Below are 9,976 nucleotides of genomic sequence, written 5' to 3'. Positions count from 1 at the left end.
ACTTCCGCGTGTAACCCTTAGGTGCTCACAGAGACATGGCAACAGGCAGTGCCCCATGCTCAAGAAGCCAATTATAGAAAGTTATATTTGTATTACCCTATATATCCTAATATATTTATTATCTTATAAACCCTATTGTGCTACATATACAGGTTACAGGTTATATACTGTCCCATACATCATACACATTATATATGTATGTATATCATATATATATGTATGTGTATATGTATCATATATTTGTATATATACATATGTGTATATGTATATATAACATATGTATATATTTGTATTACCCTATATATCCTAATATATTTATCCTATATATTTATTATCTTATAAATCCTATTATGCTACATATACAGGTTACAGGTTATATACTGTTCCATATATCATATATATCATGTGTATATATGATATCATATATATCGTGTATATATGATATCATATATATCATGTGCATATATGATATCATATATATCATGTGTATATATATCATATATATCATGTGTATATATGATATCATATATATAATGTGTATATATGATATCATATATATAATGTGTATATATGATATCTATATATCATCTGTTTATATTTGATATCATATATGTGATATATGCACAACGATCCCTAAGTCAGACTGGATTAGGATGCCTCGCGACTAGGGGTCCAGAGGCAGAGGCCTCCAGTTGCCAGGCACTTGAGGAAGAGGAGGCTGAAATGATGCATCAGATTTACAGCTGCAGTGACGAGAACATAGAAGTTTTCACCACCGTGATTCCTTCCAAGGTGAGTGAAATTGCCCTTGACCGTTTCCTTAACGTGGCATATTAGGCAGGAGGGGAAGGACAGTCACATGCTGCCTTACTACGGTTTATCCTCAGGTCTCTGGGGTCTGACGGACTCTCTGTTTTGATGGTATTTGATTTTTTGAAGGAGGGAAAGAGGCACAAGGATAAACATCAATCACTGAGAAACAATCCATCAAGGGGAAGGCGAGAGCAGCTAAATACTCCCTGTTTCATTAAATTCAGGACCAACAGTCCAGTACAACAATGGAAGTGACAGCAAGCCATTGCTGCGGACACAGGTGAAAACAAAATCCCAGGGCAACTAGATAGACGATATCATATGCATATGATGTCCTATGTATGCCCTGTATTTTATATATTCTGTATGTATATACACACAAATAAGGTTATGGTTGAAACATGTATCGTGCCAAACCCACTGCATTTTATTACACTGTTACAGCTTCTTCATACTAATACTGATGGTGATGAAATAATAATAATGAGAGTTGCCATTTATTAAATGCTTGCTATAAGTTAGGTAGCCAGATATATAATTTCATTTAATATCTACAACTACCCAATGAGACAGCTATTATATTTGCCATCTTATAGGTGAGAAAACTGAGGCATAAAGCCACCGAGTAATTCTTGTAAGATTAAAATATCTAGTTTGTGGTAGAATTAGGATTTAATCCCTAGTTTGACTGCAAAGTCAAATGTACTTAACCGGGCCAGGTGCAGTGGCTCACACCTGTAATCCCAATACTTTGGGAGGCCAGGACAGGAGGATCACTTGAGCTCAGGAGTTTGAGACCAGCCTGGGCCACATGGCGAAACCCCGTATCTACCAAAAATACAAAAAATTAGGCGGGCATGGTGGTGCGTGCCTGTGGTCCCAGCTACTCAAGGCTGAGGTGGGAAGATTGCTTGAGCCCAGGAAGCACAGGTTGCAAAGAGCCAAGATTGCGCCACAGCACTCCAGCCTGGGTGACAGAGCCAGACCCCATTAAAAAAAAAAAAAAATTTGTAATCACTATATTTAATATATTCTTTATCTCCTGTCAATCCAAATAACAAAGAGAAGCTCTCTAAAAATATGTAGTTTAATTGGGAATTGCAGGACACAGATGCTATGATAAATCATAGGCACATCCAGGGAGGCTGAGGTAAGGGGAAGTTTTAAAGGCAAAAGAGTACATGTAGATTGTTTTGAAACAAACAGAACATTGGTTACAAGGGTTTATGACAGGAGTTGTTGTCAGTTCCTTTTTTTTTTTTTGTGGGTTACAGAAAATTCCTTTTAAAAAATTATTTATAATTATTATTTTTTATTATTATACTTTAAGTTCTAGGGTACATGTGCACAACGTGCAGGTTTGTTATGCATGTATACATGTGCCATGTTGGTGTGCTGCACCCATTAACTCATCATTTACATTAGGTATATCTCCTAATGATATCTCTCCCCCCATCCCACGACAGGCCCGGGTGTGTGATGTTCCCCTTCCTGTGTCCAAGTGTTCTCATTGTTCAATTCCCACCTATGAGTGAGAACATGTGGTGTTTGGTTTTCTGTCCTTACGATAGTTTGCTGAGAATGATGGTTTCCAGCTTCATCCATGTCCCTACAAAAGACATGAACTCATCTGTTTTTATGGCTGCATAGTATTCCATGGTGTATATGTGCCACATTTTCTTAATCCAGTCTGTCACTGATGGACATTTGGGTTGATTCCAAGTCTTTGCTATTGTGAATAGTGCCACAATAAACATACGTGTGCATGTGTCTTTATAGCAGCATGATTTATAATCCTTTGGGTATATCCCCAGTAATGAGATGGCTGGGTCAAATGGTAGTTCTAGTTCTAGATCCTTGAGGAATCACCACATTGTCTTCCACAATGGTTGAACTAGTTTACAGTCCCACCAACAGTGTAAAAGTGTTCCTATTTCTCCACATCCTCTCCAGCACCTGTTGTTTCCTGACTTTTTAATGATTGCCATTCTAACTGATGTAAGATGGTATCTCATTGTGGTTTTGATTTGCATTTTCTCTGATGGCCAGTGATGATGAGCATTTTTTAATGTGTCTGTTGGCTGCATAAATGTCTTCTTTTGAGAAGTGTCTGTTCATATCCTTTGCCCACTTTTTGATGGGGTTGTTTGATTTTTTTCTTGTAAATTTGTTTAAGTTCTTTGTAGATTGTGGATATTAGCCCTTTGCCAGATGGGTAGATTGCAAAAATTTTCTCCCATTCTGAAGGTTGCCTGTTCACTCTGATGGTAGTTTCTTTTGCTGTGCAGAAGCTCTTTAGTTTAATTAGATCCCATTTGTCAGTTTTGGCTTTTGTTGCCATTGCTATTTGTGTTTTAGACATGAAGTCCTTGCCCATGCCTATGTCCTGAATGGTATGGCCTAGGTTTTCTTCTAGGGTTTTTATGGTTTAAGTCTAGCATTTAAGTCTTTAATCCATCTTGAATGAATTTTTGTATAAAGTGTAAGGAAGGGATCCAGTTTCAGCTTTCTACATATGGCTAGCCAGTTTTCCCAGCACCAATTATTAAATAGGGAATCCTTTCCCTATTTCTTGTTTTTGTCAAGTTTGTCAAAGATCAGATGGTTGTAGATGTGTGGTATTACTTTTGAGGGCTCTATTCTGTTCCATTGGTCTAAATCTCTGTTTTGGTACCAGTACTATGCTGTTTTGATTACTGTAGCCTTGTAGTATAGTTTGAAGTCAGGTAGCATGACTCCTCCAGCTTTGTTCCTTTGGGTTAGGATTGTCTTGGCAATGCAGGCTCTTTTTTGGTTCCACATGAATTTTAAAGTATTTTTTTGTTCCAATTCTGTGAAGAAAGTCATTGGTGGCTTGAAGGGGATGGCATTGAATCTATAAATTACCTTGGGCAGTATGGCCATTTTCACGATATTGATTCTTCCTATCCATGAGCATGAGCATGGAATGTTCTTCCCTTTGTTTGTGTCCTCTTTGACTTCATTGAACAGTGGTTTGTAGTTCTCCTTGAAGAGGTCCTTTGCACCCCTTGTAAGCTGGATTCCTAGGTATTTTATTCTCTTTGAAGCAATTGTGAATGGGAGTTCACTCATAATTTGGCTCTCTTTTGTCTGTTATTGGCGTATAGGAATGCTTGTGATTTTTGCACATTGATTTTGTATCTTGAGACTTTGCTGAAGTTGCTTATCAGCTGAAAGAGATTTTGGATTGAGACGATGGGGTTTTCTAAATAAACAATCATGTCATCTGCAAACAGGGACAATTTGACTTCCTCTTTTCCTCACTGAATATCCTTTATTTCTTTCTCCTGCCTGATTGCCATGGCCAGAACTTCCAACACTATGTTGAATAGGAGTGGTGAGAGAGGGCATCCCTGTCTTGTGCCAGTTTTCAAAGGGAATGTTTCCAATTTTTGCCCATTCAGTGTGATATTGGCTGTGGGTTTGTCATAAATAGCTCTTATTATTTTGAGATACGTCCCATCAATATCTAGTTTATTGAGAGTTTTTAGCATGAAGGGCTGTTGAATTTTGTTGAAGGCCTTTTCTGCATCTGTTGAAATAATCATGTGGTTTTTGTCTTTGGTTCTGTTTATATGATGGATTACATTTATTGATTTGCATATGTTGAACCAGCCTTGCATCCCAGGGATGAAGCCCACTTGATCATGGTGGATAAGCTTTTTGATGTGCTGCTGGATCCGGTTTGCCAGTATTTTATTGAGGATTTTTGCATCAATGTTCATCAGGGATATTGGTCTAAAATTCTCTTTTTTTGTTGTGTCTCTGCCAGGCTTTGGTATCAGGATGATGTTGGTCTCATAAAATGAGTTAGGGAGGATTCCCTCTTTTTCTATTGATTGGAATAGTTTCAGAAGGAATGGTACCAGCTCCTCCTTGTACCTCTGGTAGAATTCGGCTGTGAATCCATCTGGTCCTGGACTTTTTTGGTTGGTAGGCTATTAATTATTGCCTCAATTTCAGAGCCTGTTATTGGTCTATTCAGGGATTCAACTTCTTCCTGGTTTAGTCTTGGGAGGGTGTGTATGTCCAGGAATTTATCCATTTCTTCTAAATTTTCTAGTTTATTTGTGTAGAGGTATTTATAGTATTCCTGATGGTAGTTTGTATTTCTGTGGGATTGGTGGTGATATCCCCTTTATCTTTTTTTACTGTGTCTATTTGATTCTTCTCTCTTTTCTTCTTTATTAGTCTTGCTAGCAGTCTATCAATTTTGTTGATCTTTTCAAAAAACCAGCTCCTGGATTCATTGATTTTTTTGGAGGGTTTTTTGTGTCTCTATCTCCTTCAGTCTGCTCTGATCTTAGTTATTTCTTGCCTTCTGCTAGCTTTTGAATGTGTTTGCTCTTGCTTCTCTGGTTCTTTTAATTGTGATGTTAGGGTGTTAATTTTAGATCTTTCCTGCTTTCTCTTGTGGGCATTTAGTACTATAAATTTCCCTCTACACACTGCTTTAAATGTGTCCCAGAGATTCTGGTACGTTGTGTCTTTGTTCTCATTGGTTTCAAAGAACATCTTTGTTTCTGCCTTCATTTTGTTATGTACTCAGTAGTCATTCAGTAGCAGGTTGTTCAGTTTCCATGTAGTTGAGCGGTTTTGAGTGAGGTTCTTAATCCTGAGTTCTAGTTTGATTGCACTGTGGTCTGAGAGACAGTTTGTTAAAATTTCTGTTCTTTTACATCTGCTGAGGAGTGCTTTACTTCCAACTATGTGGTCAATTTTGGAATAAGTGCAATGTGGTGCCGAGAAGAATGCATATTCTGTTGATTTGGGGTGGAGAGTTCTGTAGATGTCTATTAGGTCCACTTGGTGCGGAGCTGAGTTCAATTCCTGGATATCCTTGTTAACTTTCTGTCTTGTTGATCTGTCTAATGTTGACAGTGAGGTGTTAAAGTCTCCCATTATTATTATGTGGGAGTCTAAGTCTCTTTGTAGGTCTCTAAGGACTTGCTTTATGAATCTGGGTGCTCCTGTATTGGGTGCATATATATTTAGGATAGTTAGCTCTTCTTGTTGAATTGATCCCTTTACCATTATGTAATGGCCTTCTTTGTCTCTTTTGATCTTTGTTGGTTTAAAGTCTGTTTTATCAGAGACGTGGATTGCAACTCCTGCTTTTTTTTGTTTTCCATTTGCTTTTTAGATCTTTCTCCATCCTTTTATTTTGAGCCTATGTGTATCTGCATGTGAGATGGGTCTCCAGAATACAGCACACTGATGGGTCTTGACTCTTTATCCAATTTGCCAGTCTGTGTCTTTTAATTGGAGCATTTAGCCCATTTACATTTAAGGTTAATATTGTTATATGTGAATTTGATGCTGTCGTTATGATGCTAGCTGATTATTTTGCTTGTTAGTTGATGCAGTTTCTTCCTAGCATCAATGGTCTTTACAATTTGGCATGTTTTTGCAGTGGCTGGTACCGGTTGTTCCTTTCCATGTTTAGTGCTTCCTTCTGGAGCTCTTGTAAGGTAGGTCTGGTGGTGACAATATCTCTTAGCATTCGCTTGTCTGTAAAGGATTTTTATTTCTCCTTCACTTATGAAGCTTAGTTTGGCTGGATATGAAATTCTGGGTTGAAAATTCTTTTCTTTAAGAATGTTGAGGCCGGGCGCAGTGGCTCAAGCCTGTAATCCCAGCACTTTGGGAGGCCGAGACGGGTGGATCACGAGGTCAGGAGATTGAGACCATCCTGGCTAACACAGTGAAACCCCGTTTCTACTAAAAAAAAATACAAAAAACTAGCCGGGCGAGGTGGCGGGTGCCTGTAGTCCCAGCTACTCGGGAGGCTGAGGCAGGAGAATGGTGTAAACCTGGGAGGCGGAGCTTGCAGTGAGCTGAGATCCAGCCACTGCACTCCAGCCCGGATGACAGAGCGAGACTCCGTCTCAAAAAAAAAAAAAAAAAGCATGTTGAATATTGGCCCCCACTCTCTTCTGGCTTGTAGAGTTTCTGCCGAAAGATCTGCTGTTAGTCTGATGGGCTTCCCTTTGTGGGTATCCCGACCTTTCTCTCTGGCTGCCCTTAACATTTTTTCCTTCATTTCAACTTTGGTGAATCTAACAATTATGCGTCTTGGAGTTGCTCTTCTCGAGGAGTATCTTTGTGTGGCGTTCTCTGTATTTCCTGAATTTGAATGTTGGCCTGCCTTGCTAGTTTGGGGAAGTTCTCCTGGATAATATCCTGAAGAATGTTTTCCAACTTGGTTCCATTCTTCCCATCACTCTCAGGTACACCAATCAGACATAGATTTGGTCTTTTCATGTAGTCCCATATTTCTTGGAGGCTTTGTTTGTTTCTTTTCACTCTTTTTTCTCTAAACTTCTCTTCTTGCTTCATTTCATTCATTTGATCTTCAATCACTGATACCCTTTCTTCCAGTTGATCGAATCAGCTACTGTACATGTGTCATGTAGTTCTCGTGCGATGGTTTTCAGCTCCATCAGGTCGGTTAAGGACTTCTCTACACTGGTTATTCTAGTTAGCCATTCATCTAATCTTTTTTCAAGGTTTTTAGCTTCTTTATGATGGGTTCGAACATCCTCCTTTAGCTCGGAGAAGTCCAATCGTCTGAAGCCTTCTTCTCTCAACTCATCAAGGTCATTCTCCATCCAGCTTTGTTCCATTGCTGGCAAGCAGCTGCGTTCCTTTGGAGGAGAAGAGGTGCTCTAATTTTTAGAATTTTCAGCTTTTCTGCTCTGATTTCTCCCCATCTTTGTGGTTTTATCTACCTTTGGTCTTTGATGATGGTGACGTACAGATGGGGTTTTGGTGTTGATGTCCTTTCTGTTTGTTAGTTTTCCTTCTAACAGTGAGGACCCTCAGCTGCAGGTCTGTTGGAGTTTGCTGGAGGTCCACTCCAGACCCTGTTTGCCTGGGTATCACCAGCGGAGGCTGCAAAACAGCGAATATTGCAGAACAGCAAATGTTGTTGCCTGATCATTCTTCTGGAAGCTTCATCTCAGAGGGGCATCTGGCTGTGTGAGGTGTCAGTCGGCCCCTACTGGGAGGTACCTCCCAGTTAGGCTACTTGGGCATCAGGGACCCACTTGAGGAGGCAGTCTGTCCATTCTCAGACCTCAAACTCTGTGCTGGGAGAACTAGTACTCTCTTCAAAGCTCAGTTGGAAATGCAGAAATCACCTGTCTTCTGTGTTGCTCACGCTGGGAGCTATAGACTGGAGCTGTTCCTATTCAGTCATCTTAGAACCCTCCAGTTGTTGTCAGTTCTTTAGTGGAGACAATGTATCAGGCAAGTGTTCGTGTACAAGCTGCTAGCTGTCCTTGTGTGACTCATGTAGCAAACCATGGGTTGATAACATTTCCTGTGATAGTTCCTTTTATCAGGCAAATCATGCCTGAGAGCCTCCCCCTACCTCCATGACCTCTTGGCTCTATTTTGTTAAGGATGACATAAGTGACTCCATTTTGATTCTCACAACTTTTCCCACTGCAAAACCTTCCACTACTTTAAACTTGGGTGAACCTGATCCATATATTTTAGACTTAGAGTTGGCATCCATTGATATCTCTATAGTAAATAAATTGAGGCATTTACTCATCAGGTAGTTGTCAATATTGTATACCTCTTTCTTTGAGAATTGCACTCAGTCACAGAGGATGACTCCAGGAAGCCATGTTTATTCTCTTTGAACTTGTCCTCTTGCCACCTTTGCGTGGACCATGGTGGATATCTAACCCAAACTACTGCCTTGTGGAAACAGAAATTGGGCTTTGCTCTGAGGCCAGAGGAAAGGTGTAAACTCTGGATATCTGTGATAGTTCTCATGGCCCAGGGGATAAAATTGAAGGGAAGTCAGTAGAAATAAATGAAACTGGTGGTCTGGCAGAGGCCTTGGTGCCTGAATGCACATCCAATGTAAAGAGTTTTAGCTGGAAGTGGGCACAAGTGCTTTTACCATGGTCCACACCTGGTGGGTCTGTGGTCATGCATACATGAGAGTAAGGGCCAGTGGGACGGGAGGGTGGACTGGGGTTGAAGGGAGTGTTGGAAGAGGAAGAAGGGATATTGGGGATTGAGAATAAAGAGGCCGAGCTCAGGAGGGAGGGATGATTACCTGTCTCCCACCTTGCCTCTCTCAGGCCAACGCCATGCCTGTCTTGGAGTCAGTGAGACAGCTCAGTCTCCATCTGATAAAGTTCCTGTTGGCTTAAGTTTATGTAGGTTTTGGTCATTTTCAATTGAAAAGGAGGGCTGGGTGTGGTGGCTCACATCTGTTATCCCAGCACTTTGGGAGGCTGATGTGGGAGGATCGCTTGAGGCCAAGAGTTTGAGACCAGCCTTAAACACATCAAGACCTCTCTATACAATACAATACAATACAATACAATACAATACAATACAATACAATACAATACAATACAATAAAGATTAGCTGGGTGTGGTGGCACACGCCTGTAATGTCAACACTTTGGAAGGCTGAGGTGGGAGGATCCCTCGAGCTCATGAGTTTGAGACTGCAGTGAGCTATTATATGATTGTGCCACTGGACTCCAACCTGGGACACAGAGTGAGACACTGTCTCTAAAATAATAATAAATAAAAAGATAGTATCGAAAAGTCTTCTTTGTGCCTGCTGTCTATAAATTTTGTGATCTCCCCAGTGACACATTTTTAGATAATAAAAAGTTTAGAGGAGTACCTAGTGCGATGGAAGTGAAGATCCAAAATTGTTTTAACAGACTGGACTGTTGTACCAAATCTACGAGATGAAATTTAACAAAACCAAATGTAATCATATATTTTTACATTAACACAAATAATTGATTTGGTACAGAATGGGGCTGACATGCTTTAGCAGCAAATTAATAAAAAGGAATCTAGGGTTTTGGTTAACCACATGCTTAATAGAGGCAATATTAAAGAGCAGGGCCTAAAAGACACAACGTTTCAAGGACATGATGCTAAACCGAAATTAAGAACACTCAGGGAAACCCAAAAGCCAATCAGGATTACTTGGACTTCATCCCAAGGGATCCAGACTGGATTAGGTGTTAGCTAAGAAAACCCAAATTTAATCAATCACAGTTATTGAGCCTGAAACACACAGATAAATGGTTAATGTCAAGAAACATGTCCAGAGCAAAACAGTTCTTGGCGGGCTGCAGTGGCTCACACCTGT

Source organism: Papio anubis, chromosome 8 (assembly GCF_008728515.1).
Source record: "Papio anubis isolate 15944 chromosome 8, Panubis1.0, whole genome shotgun sequence".
NCBI lineage: Eukaryota > Metazoa > Chordata > Mammalia > Primates > Cercopithecidae > Papio > Papio anubis.
Note: the sequence above shows the minus strand (reverse complement) of the source record.